Source organism: Marmota marmota, unplaced genomic scaffold (genome assembly GCF_001458135.2).
Source record: "Marmota marmota marmota unplaced genomic scaffold, marMar, whole genome shotgun sequence".
Classification (NCBI taxonomy): Eukaryota; Metazoa; Chordata; class Mammalia; order Rodentia; family Sciuridae; genus Marmota; species Marmota marmota.
In genome coordinates, this window is record NW_026000169.1 from 1,983,284 (window position 1) to 1,998,031 (window position 14,748).

Genomic DNA, 14,748 nt, shown 5'->3' on the forward strand with positions numbered 1-14,748 from the left:
CATATTATGCAAGTTAAAAGACTTTTTCTCTTCTTTACTTTTGTTCTCTTTCTTTTTGTACTAGGAATGGAACCCATGGGTGCTTTAACACTAAGCTACATCACCCATCCTTTTTATTTTTCACTTTGAGATAGAGTCTTGCTAAGTTGCCCAGGCTGGCCTCACACTTGCAATCCTCCTGTCTCAGCCTCCCAAGTCACTGGGATTACAGGGGTGAGCCACTGCACTGTTGTAATAAACTTTTTCATACTCTTGGTGCATGGGTAGCATCACCAATGTTGACATTTGACTTATTAATTGGGCAGGGTCCATCCTATCTTTTAAGGGTGACCTAAACATTCAGGATAATATCAGTATCACATCAAAATAGTAACTAAGAAGTGCTAAAATTGTTTTGTAAATGTCCTCTCCATTCTCCTCCCCCCCAGTCTCTGCAGTTATTCTATATCTACATTGTCAGAGCTATAGCCATTTCCTGCTATGCTTTTTATTTTTCAGCCCTCATTAACTCATATTTGTTTAAGTAATTCATAAAATAATGTTCTGGTTCATATGTAAAAGTTGCTGTAGCCATTTTAGTTAACCAAAGTTTATTCTTGAGTAGATTTCTCCAAAAGTATCATGAGAATGATATATTCCCCAGGGTTCTTGCACATTGTTAGCTCTTCATTCTTGAAGATCAGTTTTGGTTGATTATAAAATCCTTGGATCATATTTTCTTCCTTTGAGTATATTATTAACGTTTCTCCAATGTCTTATATTAACTCTTTTCAGTTCTGTTTTTTTTTTTTCACAAAAAGATGGTCTGAAGTGTAATTTAGTTCAATTATACTAGTTGATTTTAAGTTTTTTGAGCTTATTGGAAAGATTTTCTTCATTGTCCCACCACCTTGTATATTACTTTTTGAGAATTTAAGAGATTTGGTGCCCATTCATTGTAAGTGATTGGTTTTTGTCTGGCTGAAAGCATTGTTGGCAATAATTCCTAAGACAATCCAATTTTATTTTCTTTGTAAGTCACTTGTTTTTTGGTCTATTTATTGTCCAAATCATATTTCATCTTTTAAAGTCAAGTAATTATATAAATATATCTTGTTTGTGATCATTATAAGTCAATATTCTCAGATACAGGTTGTGCTCTTTCAATTTGCAGTAATTTTTCTTTTAATCATAGGAAAAGTTTCCTTGAATTACGGTTTTTATGTAATTGCTCTGTTCTCTTTGTTTTGGCTTCTTTTCCCAGGCCTGCCTATTATTCATATACTTTATTTTCTTTGCCAATTTTCAATATTTGTCTCTGTCTCAAATCGTTTTATCTTCATTCCTATTTGATTAGATTTTTTTCCTTTCTTTTCACTTTCTAGTTCTCTTAAGGAGTTAGCTATGTCTTTATTCACCCACACATATTTTTTTTCTTGTTTAACTCTCATTTTTTTTTGGATTTTTTCTTTTATTTGTAATTTTTTTCTGTGTCCTATGACCCATTTCTGAATTTCTTATAGTTTTTGACTTACATTATTCTCTTATTTTTTATGCCATTCTTTAAATGTCTTTCATTTAATTTCAAAATAGAAGGTTCCAGTTTTGATCTCTTTGTGTGCACTTTTTTTTTTTTAAACCCTGGAGGGATGTTATTCTGCTCTTTATTCTTATTTTTTCTTATTATTACTTCATGTAGGATTTAACCTCAATACATTTTTATGCTTTTATCTATATGAAATTAATCTCCCTGAAATTTTAGAGAACAGCTCTGCTCAGGTCAAGAAAGGTTTTCTAACTTCACGGAGCAATATTTTCTGTGGTTTTTGGATGGAGTTAAAAAACAAAGAAACAACAAACAGCCTGGGGAAGTAGCTTGGTGATAGGTGTGTGCAAAGCCCTGGTTCACTCCTCAGCAACACACACACACACACACACACACACACACACTTGCTTTCTGAGGTCTCCCAGATGTTTCCCTTCCTAGTTCCATGTAGATTTTTCCCTTTACCTTTTGTTTCCCTGCACTGTCAATTTTAATTCCATTCCAGTTTCTACTCAGTCTGAGCCTCCTCTCCTGAAGGCCAGACCTAACTAGATCATTTAGGGAGTTGACAGAAACTGGACTTCTCCACTCCCTTCTGCTCTTCCTGTAGTCGCCTCCTGCTCAAGCACAGTGGAGAGGAAGCTCACTGCAGGGTGCAATGCTGGTCTCCTGCTGGCCTAGTGGGCATGCTAATCAATACCTGTTGGCTATTTGAGGTTCATGTTATTCATTAGTTTTTGGCTTTGCTATCTTGTTGCTGTCTTTGTTTTACTGTGAGAATTCAGGAAGATTAAAACACGGCTGTGATGGCAGTCTTCCAATCTTACCAGAATCTTCCACTAACTTTTTAAAATTCAATTTTTTTTTTGTTTGGGAAAAAAAATCAAGTGTATTGAAGCAAAATTTATATGTGACGAAAGGCACCAAGTTCATGTTTCTTGAGTTACTGGAAATGTTGCTTCACTGTCAAGTTGCTCTTTGTGATGTTTTTGGAAGCAGGAAGCTACCTCTGTATCCACCAATTTTGACTAAGAAGTCTTTTTGTCTGATCTCAAAAAAACCAAAGGCCAAATGTTCTCTTTGATATTTGGATGCTGACTCACAGCAGGATGTGTGGGGAGGGGGAAGTGGAGGTTCACTGGATTGGACAGGGAAAGTAGGGGCCAGGGAGGGGGGGATGGGAATGGGAAAGACAGAAGGAAGCAAACATAGCTTTAGAGAACAGCTCTGCTCAGGTCAAGAAAGGTTTTCTAACTTCACTGAGCAATATTTTCTGTGGTTGTGGATGGAGTTAAAAAACAAACAACAAACAGCCTGGGGAAGTAGCTCAGTGATAGGTGCTTGCTTAGCATGTGCAAAGCCCTGGTTCACTCCTCAGCAACACACACACACACACACACACACACACACACACACTTGCTTTCTGAGGTCTCCCAGATGTTTCCCTCCCTAGTTCCATGTGGATTTTTCCCTTTACCTTTTGTACCATCAGTTTAATGCCTCATCATGTACAACCACAAAAATGGGAAGTTCTACTCCATGTATGTATAATATGTCAAAATACATTCTACTGTCAAAAAGACTTCTAACTAAAAAGAACACATTTTTGAAAAAAAAGAAGTCTTTTTTAAAAGAATCCCAGAAGCTATTTTTTAAAAATTACCTTTAGTGTCTTAATAATTTTATTAGGTTATGTCTTAACCACTTAGGGTCAAGTCTTTGTAAAGTACACTGTAGATTCCATATGTAAATTCAGTTTGTAAAAAATAATTTCTAAAAAGTTTTGGTGTGCGTAGTTTTAAAATTTTATTTCAAATTCTTTCATTTCTTTTTATTCCTTTGAATGTTTTCTCTTTTCAATTTCACTTAATATATTTTCAATAAAATATTTTTTCACCAGAGGATTTTATAATCTAGTCTTCATTTCTGAGACTTGGTCAGTTAACTTTGTCAGTGAATTTCCTAAGTGTAGCCAATTCTTATTTTATGTCTTTTTTTGTGTGTGTCCACTTGTGTTACGAGTTTTGAATTTCTGGTTGAAGGATATCTTCCTTCTGAAAATGCAGCTTTAATATTGAATTCATGTTGGAGCATTATGTTAGTCTCCTTTTGCTGTATGGTTGATTGGTAGGGGAAGCTTTTTAAAATCATCTCAGAAGTTTTGATGTTCATTTTCTGTATTTTTCTTGTAGCTTTGCTTGGATGTTTTCTGATATTTTCCATTTGTTTTAAAATGTTGTGTAATGTTCCTGGAGAAACAATAGTAGAGGCCTACATGGAGGGGTGAAAGGCATTGAATGGTTGTCAGTCTCTTCGTTTTTCTTTTGTACAGTGAAGTGCAATTTCTTTAACAAATGGTGTCTATTTGGGGAGAGGGAGGCTACTAGTTCTCTGTGTCTTCTATTATTTCTGTATTTGTCTCTTCTGTTATTTTTGCCTACTTGCATCCTATTTTCCCTACCCCAACAAGCCTCTCTTAGAGACACTATATTATTCAGAGTTCAGTCAGAAGACAAAAAAATGCAATGGTAATTGGAAATGGAAAACTTAATATAAATATAAATAATTCTCAACTAGTAATAAGTAGTTGACTACCAAAAGAGACAAAGGGGTCTGAGCGGTCTAAAAATAGCTTGTCAAAAAATCAACTATCACTTCTAGGAGGAGGGACATGGCAGTGAAGGAACAGAGGACTGAGAAGAGCACTCTGACTCACACCTGAGATTCAGACCTCTCTAAAGAGGAACGTGCAGGCTGCTGCAGTGACAGATTTGCCACAGGACTTGGGGCAAGTGGGGATACAGGGCCTGAATTTGTGCCTGGAGCTGTGGCAAAGGTGGCCACCACAGGAACTGCCTAGAATCAGCTGCTAGGTGGGTGCAGTGTGGCTTGAGGATGCAGCTGGACACACCAAAGAAGCAGTCCAGTGGAGTGGGTCACAAATGGCCACCAGAGGGGACAGAGCAGCCTGGGGGCACAGCCAGAGCTGGCACCGCGGCTGCGATAATGGATGAAAATGGTGGAGTAGAATCTGGAAGGAAAGTCTTCCCCTGAGGCTATCACCTTGAAGAGCTACTTCAGCATCCTTCATTGATCAAGGCTTGCATTGGGCCAGCTGGAGAAGGAAACATGTTCACAGGGTCCAGTTTCAGTGTCATGAAGCAGGGCCAGGGCGGGCAGATGTGGAGCTGGGAGACAAGATAATTGGCTTTATCTCTCCTAGAAATCGTCATATTTTCAGTAATCCACCTGATCTATCAGAAAATACATATTTGGTGATTTTCTGCCTTTTAGGATACTACAGGTGATAGTTTAGCAAATGATTTGCCACTGAACAATATAGGTCACTATTTTCATACTTATAATTGTTTCCTTACTTTATTTTCTAGGCCCTAAATCAATATCAAAATATTTTGTTTGTTTCAGCAGCATCTCACTCCAATACTATTTTCTGTATTATCCAGCTATTGCTTCACACACACACACATACACACACACACACACAATATTTCCACATTTGAAACTGTATCCTTTTAAACACCTGATTTTCTTCTTTTTGTTTTGTTTTGTTTTTATTCCTTAAGTTTTTTTTATTTGTTCTTTTTAGTTATACATGACAGTAGAGTGTATTTTGACATATCATACCTGCACAGAATATAATTTCCCATTCTTATGGTTGTATATGATGTGGAGTTACACTGGTCATGTATTCAAATATGAATATAGGGAAATTATGTCTGATTCATTCTACTATTTTTCCCATTCCCATCCTCCTTCCCTTCTCCCCCCATTCTCCCTTGTCCAATCCAGTGAACCTACACACCTCCCTCCCCCTGCCTATTGTGAGTCAAGATCCACATATTCAGTCTTTGTTTTTTGGGGGGGGGGATTGGCCTATTTCACTTAGCATGATTGCCTCCAGTTTCATCCATTTACCGGCAAATGCCATACTTTCGTTGTTCTTTATAGCTGAGTAATATTTCACTGTCAAATACCTCATTTTCCATTCCCAGTTGCCAATGTTCTTAGCTACTATTTCAGGTATTTTCTTAGTGTATCTCTACTCAGAATTGGATCCTCTCTATTTTGAGGCGAATGTATTCTGCCATCCCCACAACATCACACTCTTTTTATGTAGTTTCTCCCTGAATCTCTGCTCTGGCATGAGGTATTCATGTAGCTCTGCTGGTTTCACATGTTTATTTTCAATTTACCTGAAACACAAAGTTTGTAGCTTTTTTGGTACATCAGTAAGCTATTACTGTGTAAAAAAAAAAAAAAAAACAACCCTAAATGACATGTAACAATAGGCATTTATTTATTGCTTATCCATTTTCAAGTCTGCTGGGATTTGGTTGATCTAGGCTGAACTTGGATGGGATTATACAGATTTAGTGTTGGGCCCAGTTCTGTTCTACAAGTCTTTCATCCTCTTCTAACTAGTATCTGGGCAAGGCATGTTATTTTCAGGCCAAAAGATGGAAATACAAGAAACCAAACCTCTCTCTATATAAGCATATATCTAAAATTTCTACTTGCAATACATCTCGTTGACCAAAGAAAGGTCTATGAAAAAGTCCAACATAAATGGCACAGAAAAAAGTGCTTTCCCCATAGAAATTGGATGAGACAAGAAGTAAATATATGTTGGACAACAATCCAAATTGCCATAGATTTCCTTCCTGTTCATGAATAATTATCTATGTCCCTCCCAAATTAAAAATGTTCTCACCACTATCCCAATAGTGCCCAGAGTCCTACAAATCATGCTTGAAGTCTAGGCCCTCATAAGAACTTTGAACTAAAAGACAAGTTTTTGTGTACCACCATTACCCATTTATCTGAACAGTTAATGGTGAACCAGAGATAAACTACAAAATTGAAAAGGGTAAGAAGAGCCATCATATAGCACCTAGTCACAGGTGCATAGAACTTCCAAAATTCTGTTGGGCAAATGCCAGATTATACTAGACTAGAATTAGAAATATTCATCCATTAAACTCTGTTGAGCCCCTGTGAGAATAGTACTAATGCCATTGATTTTCACTATTTTGGAGAGTTTACCCTTAGGGAGTTCTTTCTTATTTTATTATTCGATTCCTAGGAAACCTAATGCCACCCCACACATTGATAAATGTCTCTCTCCTTTTTTAGACTTAAATTGCAGCAAATTCAGATACACCAGGCTTCTACGGGATCATCCTCTCAAGTTTTCTGGTTGTTCTTTAATTGAAATAATCTACTAGATGTTAATCCCATCTCTTCAGAGATATAAGGAAGTGCAATAGCCATACCCTTGATTTGGTCTTTATCCTCAGATCATGTTTTAATGGAAGTACCTTGGGTTTGGCCTTTTCTCTGAAACTGTGCCATAATAAAAACACCTTTGATTTAATAATAGACACTTTTATTTTTCAACCCTGTAATTTTTCTCTAAATTTTGCTTGCAAATTGGTTATCATTATTCTGACATAATCACTTTCATCTAGTACCTTACCAAATGGAGCTAATTGCAACCAGCTCACACTTTCAGTAATCTACCTCTTCCAATAGGAAATATTTATTAGGTGATTTGCTGCCCTTTAAGATACTGCAGGTGATAGTTTTCCAAATAAATTGCCACTGAAAATAGAGATCACTATTTGCATCCTTATATAACTGTTTCCTTGCTGTTTATTTTCTAGGCCCTGAACTAATACCAAATGTTTTGTTATAGCAGCATCTCACTCCTGAAACTATTTTCTATATTTGCTAGCTATTGCTTCAAAAGAAACAACTCTAAAACTCAGGAGCATAAAAAAATAAGCAATCTTTCTTTTACTTATGTTTTTGAAATGTGACTGGTATTCATCTGATCTAGTTTGGCTCTTCTACATTTGCCTACAAGTTTCAAGTTATACCCAGGTCCTCTTCAAACGTCTCTCATTTTTTAAAAATAGCCAACTGCTGAATAAGGCATGTTCTTCTCATGGCAAATGTAAAGTGCAAAAGACAAAGCTCAACCATGCAGCTCACTGCAAATTTCTGCCTGTTATTAGTCCCAGTTCTGCCATTGGCCAAAGAGATTCTCATCACTACTCTCAGTATCAATGATGGTAAAGGTATTTCTTATGTAGAAGGGTGAGAATGAATATATCCAGAAAAATAATTAAATCATCTATTTTATTACAATTTGTCTCTTGGTTATGTTATCATGGGCTGGGGTTTTAGCTGTATTCATTTGTTGTCGATTTGGTTTTTGGAAAGGATATGGGAAATTTAGATTTAGGCAGCTACCATTATTTTATGGTAACCCTAGTCTTCTACTTATATGAACTTGTTTTTTATTTAACTTACTCCCAAGTAATAATATTTATAACATAAAAATGTAATGTGTCAGTTATATTTTTCTTAAATCACTTGATTTTGAATATATAACTTAAAAATTTAGGAAAACTGTTTTTCCTTAGACCACCTCCAACTCTTTGGTTTACCAACTGGGATACATGTGCCAAACTTTTGGATAAAAATTGCATGGTATTATAAAGTTATTTTTTTGGCAAAAAAAATTGAAAAGTATTATAAGTCACTGAGGTAGGGATTGTTCCCACCCAGACAAGAAATCTATTCCATTCAGTGTCTCTTCATTCTATGGATCTTAATAGCCTGGATGATAGGTTTGGCTTCAGCATTTGACAACATTAATAATTATCATTACATAGCACTGTTACATAGCACTCATAATATCTTAGAGGTATTCTACAGGCTTTTAATATTAGCTAATTTAATCTTCATAAGAAACTTCTGACATAGAACCTATTATTATCTTCATTCTATAGATATGGCAACTAAGACACAGAGAATGTCAATCACTTAGTTATAAGAGGATCAGCTAGGATTTAGACCCAGGATATGGCTCCAGGGTCTATGCTCTTAGTTAATCTATTGTTCCGCCCCTAATGGCAGGTGTTCAGGATTTGTTGAATGAATGAACTGAATCCATTACATGGTATGTTAGACCATTTTGTGATGCTGAAACAAAAATGCCTGAGACTAGGTAGTTTATAAAGGACAGAAATTTATTTTTCACAGTACTGGAGTATGGGAAATCTAAGTTCAAGGCATTGGCTAGAGAGGACCCAGTCTCAGCTTCTAAGATGGTACCTTGTTGCTCATCCTCTGCAGGGAAAACACACACACACACACACACACACACAATTGACCTCACATGGCAAAAGGTGGAGAGGAAGTTTGCTGAACATTGCATGAAGCTTCTTTAACAAGAGCCTTAATGTATTATAGGGAGGAGTCCCAGTGACCTATTTACCTCTTAAAGGCCCCCAACTCCCTTACCTTATACTAGTCCATTTTCCCATAATAACATACCTGAGGCAAGCTAACTTCATAAAGAAAAGAATTTAATATAGTTCATAGTTTTAGAGGTTCAAGGGCATGGTGCTGACATTGGCTCAGCTGTGGTGAGGGTCTTCTTGGCTGCATCATATCATGCAGATGGCAATGCTGGGAGTGTGAGCAGAGGAAAGGATTGCATTTCTGAACAGGAAGCCAGATAACTGGGTGGGGCCAGATTCCCCAGCTTTCTGTTCTGTTTTAGTCAACATTTTCCTTACTGTGACTAAAGGACCTGACCAGAACAATTTTAAAGGAGGAAAGGTTTAATTTGGGGCTCACAGTTTCAGAGGTCTTAATCCATAGAAAAAAGTGTAGGTTCCATTCCTTAGTATTCAAGGCGAGACTGAACATAATGGTGGAGAGAGTGGCAGAAGGAAGAAGCTTTCATCATGGTTATCAGAAATCAGAGAGAGAGAGAGAGACTCCACTCTCCAGATACAAAATATATACTCCAAAGCCATGCCCCCAATTCCCATCTCCTCCAGCTACACCCTACCACTTCATTACCACACAGTTAATCCCTATCAGAGGATTAATTTACTGATTGGGTTAAAACTCTTACAACCCAATAATTTCTCCTTTCAACCTTCTTGCATTGTCTTTCACATGAAATGTTGGGGGACACCTCACATCCAAACCATAACATGTTCTCTTTGGAGAGCTACCTTAATCCGTTTGGAGGGCAGCACCCTCTATTGATCTATTGATCACCTCCCACTCGGCTGCACTTCTTAAAGGTTTCATACCACCTTCCAATACTGCCACCCTGGAGACAAACCTTCCAACCCATGAAACCTTGGAGGACATACTTAAAACCACACCCAAACCTCAGCAGCCATCAAATTGGCCATTAAGTTTCAACACTTGAATTTTGGAGGGGTCGAATTCAAACCAGAGCATATAGTTAAGCAGAAAAGGCCAGAGTTTAGCTCCATTATTCTTGTATTTTAGGTAGGACCCCTTACAGCAAGGTCCCCTTCTTTGAGGTGTCAGGATCTGTTTGTTTGTTTCAGAAGTGAATGCCAAACAGCCCCATCCCCAGACAGCTATGAAAGCAGTATTTTACTTAAAAAGGAAGAAATGCAATGTACTATGTGCTTGGTACTTTGCCTGCAGACAGGCATTAACTCACTGCTACACAGACAGAAATGAGCATACTCCTTCTTGCTACCCTGCTCTGCCTCTTGGGGGGAAACAGCATTAGATTCTCCAGTGAGAGATTGATGTGGCTCCTGAATGGGTTAAGTGCTTCAGGCACAATCCTGAGGCACCCTAAGGAACAGATGATCTCTTTTCTTTTTCCTTTCTCCCCCAAGGCAACTATTAACTCAGTTGGCTCCTAAAATTTATCTGTGCTTAAGATAAATTAACTATAACCAAAGAGCCTTTCCCGGGTGTTGGTACCAGGCTAGAGTGCCCTGAAGACAGTGATTCATTTCAATTCCAATGGCACTGTTTTTCAGGCCACATGGCGGGGGCCATACTGTTTGGCACAGTGTCCTCAGGTCAAGCACCTTACAGGCTTCTAAGGTGAAGGCCCCCACACATTGGGGCTTTAGTATAGATTTCTCTGCCTGCTCATAACTGTGAGGGGCACCAGAGCAAGAAAGAATAATGCAACCTTCCAGGGCTGGGAAAACAACTGCATCCTCTATGAATTTGTAGGTTGAGTGATGATGCAAATTAGGGCTTTGGCTGATTCTTCAGGGTGAAATATCTAAGACCTTGAGTTACCTTGATAATATGTCATCATTATTCCCTAATGACCAGTTAGAGCTCTGTCTCTCCCCCTTCTTAATTAAAGAATTCTGAAGTCCTTGAAGGAAAATGGTGTTTCTGTGCTCTCCCCTCTTACCCCAACCCTGCCCCCTTTCCTTCTCAGGGTAGATAAGGATCAAAGGCATATCCTGACCTGACCAAAAGCCAAACAAAAGAATTTATTCACATCCATTGAATGAGTATTTATTCAGCACCTGTTAGATATTTGGAGAATTTTAGTAGAGGCTTGCTGCCCTTGTTGGGTCCTGGGATAGTAGGCAAAGCAGGTGTGTTAGTCAGCTTTTTGTCACTGTGACCAACATGCCTGACATAAATAACTTAAAGGCAGAAAAATTTCTTTTGGCTCACTGTTTTAGAGGTTTCAGTCCATGGTTAGATAACTCTATTGCTCTGGGCCTGAGATGAGGCAAAGCATCATGGTGGAAGGGTGTGGTGAAAGAAAGATGCTCATCTCATGGCAGTCAGCAAACAGAGAAAGAAAAAGGGTACAGGGACAAGATACAGTCCCTAAGGGTAAACCCCCAGTGACCCAATTCCTCTAACCATGCCTCAACTGCCTACAGTTTTCACTACTTATCAGCAATCCATTTGGCAATGGATTAATCCACTTGTTAGGTTAGAGCACTCTTGTCCATTCACTTCTCAAAAGCCCCGCCTCTGAACATAGCTGTAATGGGGATCAAGCCTTGAACGTATCAGTTTTGGAGGGACATTCATAAACTTACCTCTCAGTTGCCTCATCTGCAGACTTGTGTTTATGTTTACACTGTGAGTTTATAAAGAAGTATTTTATGTATGGTGTGTAGACGGTGTTCCATTTAGTAAAAGCCCAACAAATATTGGTGCTACACCATCCCCATTCCTCCTTTTTTTCTCTTTTGTCCTCAGGTAGAGATAGCAAAGATAAATAAGGTGCAGTGTCCATTCTTTAGGGGCAGGACCAGTAGGGAAGGTGAGTTTGTAAAGAGATAAGTTCTAACAGAATGTAGAAATCCTGAGAGAAGAATGAACAACGAGCTATGGGAGCCCCAAGGAAACAATTGATTTTTTTTTAATAGGAATTAAAACTGAAGAGACCTTGAAAGTAAAACAGCTCTACTTTCTTATTTTATGTGTGAGAAAACTCAGGCCCAGAGACATGAAGTGATTTGTTCTTAGCAGGTTTGTGCAGGATCCAGATTTCAGCTTGATGTTTTTGTCGTACAGTGTATGAAGTGGTCATCGAAACAGAAAAGGAAAGATTTCACATCAAACAGGAGAGCGCAATGCTGCAATTAGAGTAGGTGGGTTTAGAAGCTAGAAGACAGTTCTGAAGCTAAGAGAGTCAGAGAATGGTTTCCTACTGACAGAAACTGCTCTGTAATTGGAAACTTGAATACAGATCAAGCTCTTATGAACCCCTTGATTTCTTAGCAAGTAGGTTTTCTGTCCCCTAAGCCACACCTAAGAGTGAATTCTGCAGGATAGTTGATTGTAAGAAAGGGTGCAATTGAGGGGGATAGCTAGGAAGCGGAAGGGGTATATCCTTGACATTGCAAACCACCAGAAAGAGCATTGAGAAATTTGGCGGTGACAGGGAGCTGGCAGTGAAAAATAAAACCATATTTGAATCTGGGGTGAGAGTTTCATTTCATTTTGATCCAAATTAAAGCCTTGGATTATGTTGCTTTTTAGTCAATGTCTAAGTATTCTCCATGCCTAAGGAACTGTCTTCAGAAACAATGCTGACAGAGACATAAAGTTGCTTTCCCTTTTTTTGCTGAGGCTAGGGGTGGGGGGAGGGGGGAGACAGAGAGAGAGAGGTGGGGGAGTCCATGGATGTGTCTCACATGGTTGCAGGTGGCTTCAGGATTAGCCCAAGAAATTAAGGACCCATTTATCTCCATCCTCTCCAGCCTGTCAATGTTTCAATTGCATTGAGTACTTGAAACTCCAAAATACAAGAGAAGATGTAGCCTAATTATTTGGGTGGTGGAAATGGGAGGAAGAAACTGATTATCACTCACTTTGCTCCTAATCTTCTATCTCTGGTACCAGGATAAAAGATCTTTACATTTAGGTGTCCTGAGAAAGAAGTAGTCTTATTTTGTTTTATAGGGAAAATGATCGGCATGGAATTGAGAAAGTAGCAACAGAACAAAGGTGTGCTGTGTAGCATCCTCACTCCATAACTGGAGTGTAGCTTTCTGACTGCCATTTTCTTTCCTGAGCCAGTCAAGAGTAGACACTCTCTTCAAAATGGGGGTCTTTTTCACTTCTTAGACTTCTTTTTTCTTAAGACTAGAGTCTAAAGTCAGCATCTGAGTATTAGTATTATCGATGAAACAATTGTATTTAAGAAGTCAGTGTTTAACCAATAGCAGGAATAAAAAATAATGTCTCCAGCTAAGTTCTGCTGATTCTTAGGAGATTTTCTTATTCTTGCCATATTTTAAGTCAAAACATACTAATTCTCCAAGTCTTAAATACAATATTAATATGATTTGTCTTTTTTTTCCTAAGGGGAAAAGAAAATAAAGCAGTATATTTTTTTTTGGCAAAGTGTCCAGTCAAGTGTTTAAGCTAACATATATTATGATCCCTCATCTTCCAACACCACATAATAACGGGAAGAATTTAAAGAAACCTCTTAAGTATACACATACACTTGTTCCTTTGGCTCAAATTCCCTTCCTCAGCAAAAAAGGCAAGAAGGGCAGTCTGTCTGCCTGTGGTAGCCTCCTTCTGTCTGCTTCCAGCCTCATTAGGACAGGCTGTCCAGGACTTTTTAAACCCCCTGCTCCTGCCCCTGCTGCTTCTATAGATCTTGATTTTCCTATGGAAAAATGTGGCAGAGTTCTATGCTTTTGTAATTCCAAGACTCTTAGGAAAATTTCAAAGCAGAGAGGTGGTGGAATTCCTTGATGTTCTGCTTTCTTTGGGTGCTAGCTAACATGACAGATAGAAATGGGAATCTTTCAGCTCTCCATCAGACTCCCATGGAGCTGGAAGCCTGTGGTGTCTCTGCAGCTTGTGAATGAGCCTGAGAAGTTTGCATCTCCTAATTTGTCACCATCTCAGAAAACATCGGAACAAGTAAAGGGAGCCCAATATTTGCAAAAGGACACTAGATGCAGAAAAGTAGTCTGTACCACTGAGGACATGGGCAAGACACTTAGCCCTTCGGAACATAAGTTCTTCAGCTGTAGAATAGAGATGAGGATCTTCCCCTGATTGCCCACTCTGAGAATGAAAGCAAGCCAACTAGCTAGATAAAAATGTTCTGAAAAGGTAAAAAATGTGAGCATTTTAAAGTGAGCTTAGGCTGAATTATGGAAGAACTCTCTGGAAATTCTTTTTGATCTGTATAAATGACAGAAATACAGTGTGACTCATATATCTAACACCTGTCACACGTCAACTGCTGACATTGATGCCTCACATCTTCTTTTATTTTCTGCTTCTTCCTTGTCAATTATGGTTCCCCATCCAGTCTCTAACCTCTGTCTCTTCCCAGAAATTCCTTCTTATAGTGCAGGTGGATTTTGTTGGTCTCTGGGATCCCCTGGGGGAAGAGCTTGTGTAATAAGCAGAATGTGTCTAAGAGCACTCAGACTGTTCCAGGGAGTTCTTCCTAATACTCGCATCTGTTGCTAAGGAGAAGCCAAAGATCGTACTTTCCTGAGACCTGGAACATCTAAGTACACAGGAAAAATCAAGACTATTAAAGGAAAAGGGAGAAAAGGGCACCAGCAGCACATTTCATTTGTTGGAAAGAGGGGAATGTACAGAAAAAGTTCTGGCCATTGCTTATCTGAGAAAGATGGAAAGATCAGTGGGAAAATGGCAGTAAGGAGGAGAGGCTTCTCATGTGGTTTCCTTACTTTGGTTGCTACAGAGAAGATCTGTGGAACTCAAACATCCAGAGGTGGCACCTCTCCAAAGGAGCCCTGCTGAGAGAGGCCTGGGTTCTGACTTCCCTTTCATGGACTGGGTGAGCCATCACTGGGAGTCTTGTAATATCATGGGGCCTCATTTTCCTCATCTGAAAAACAAGGAGATGTAACCAGATC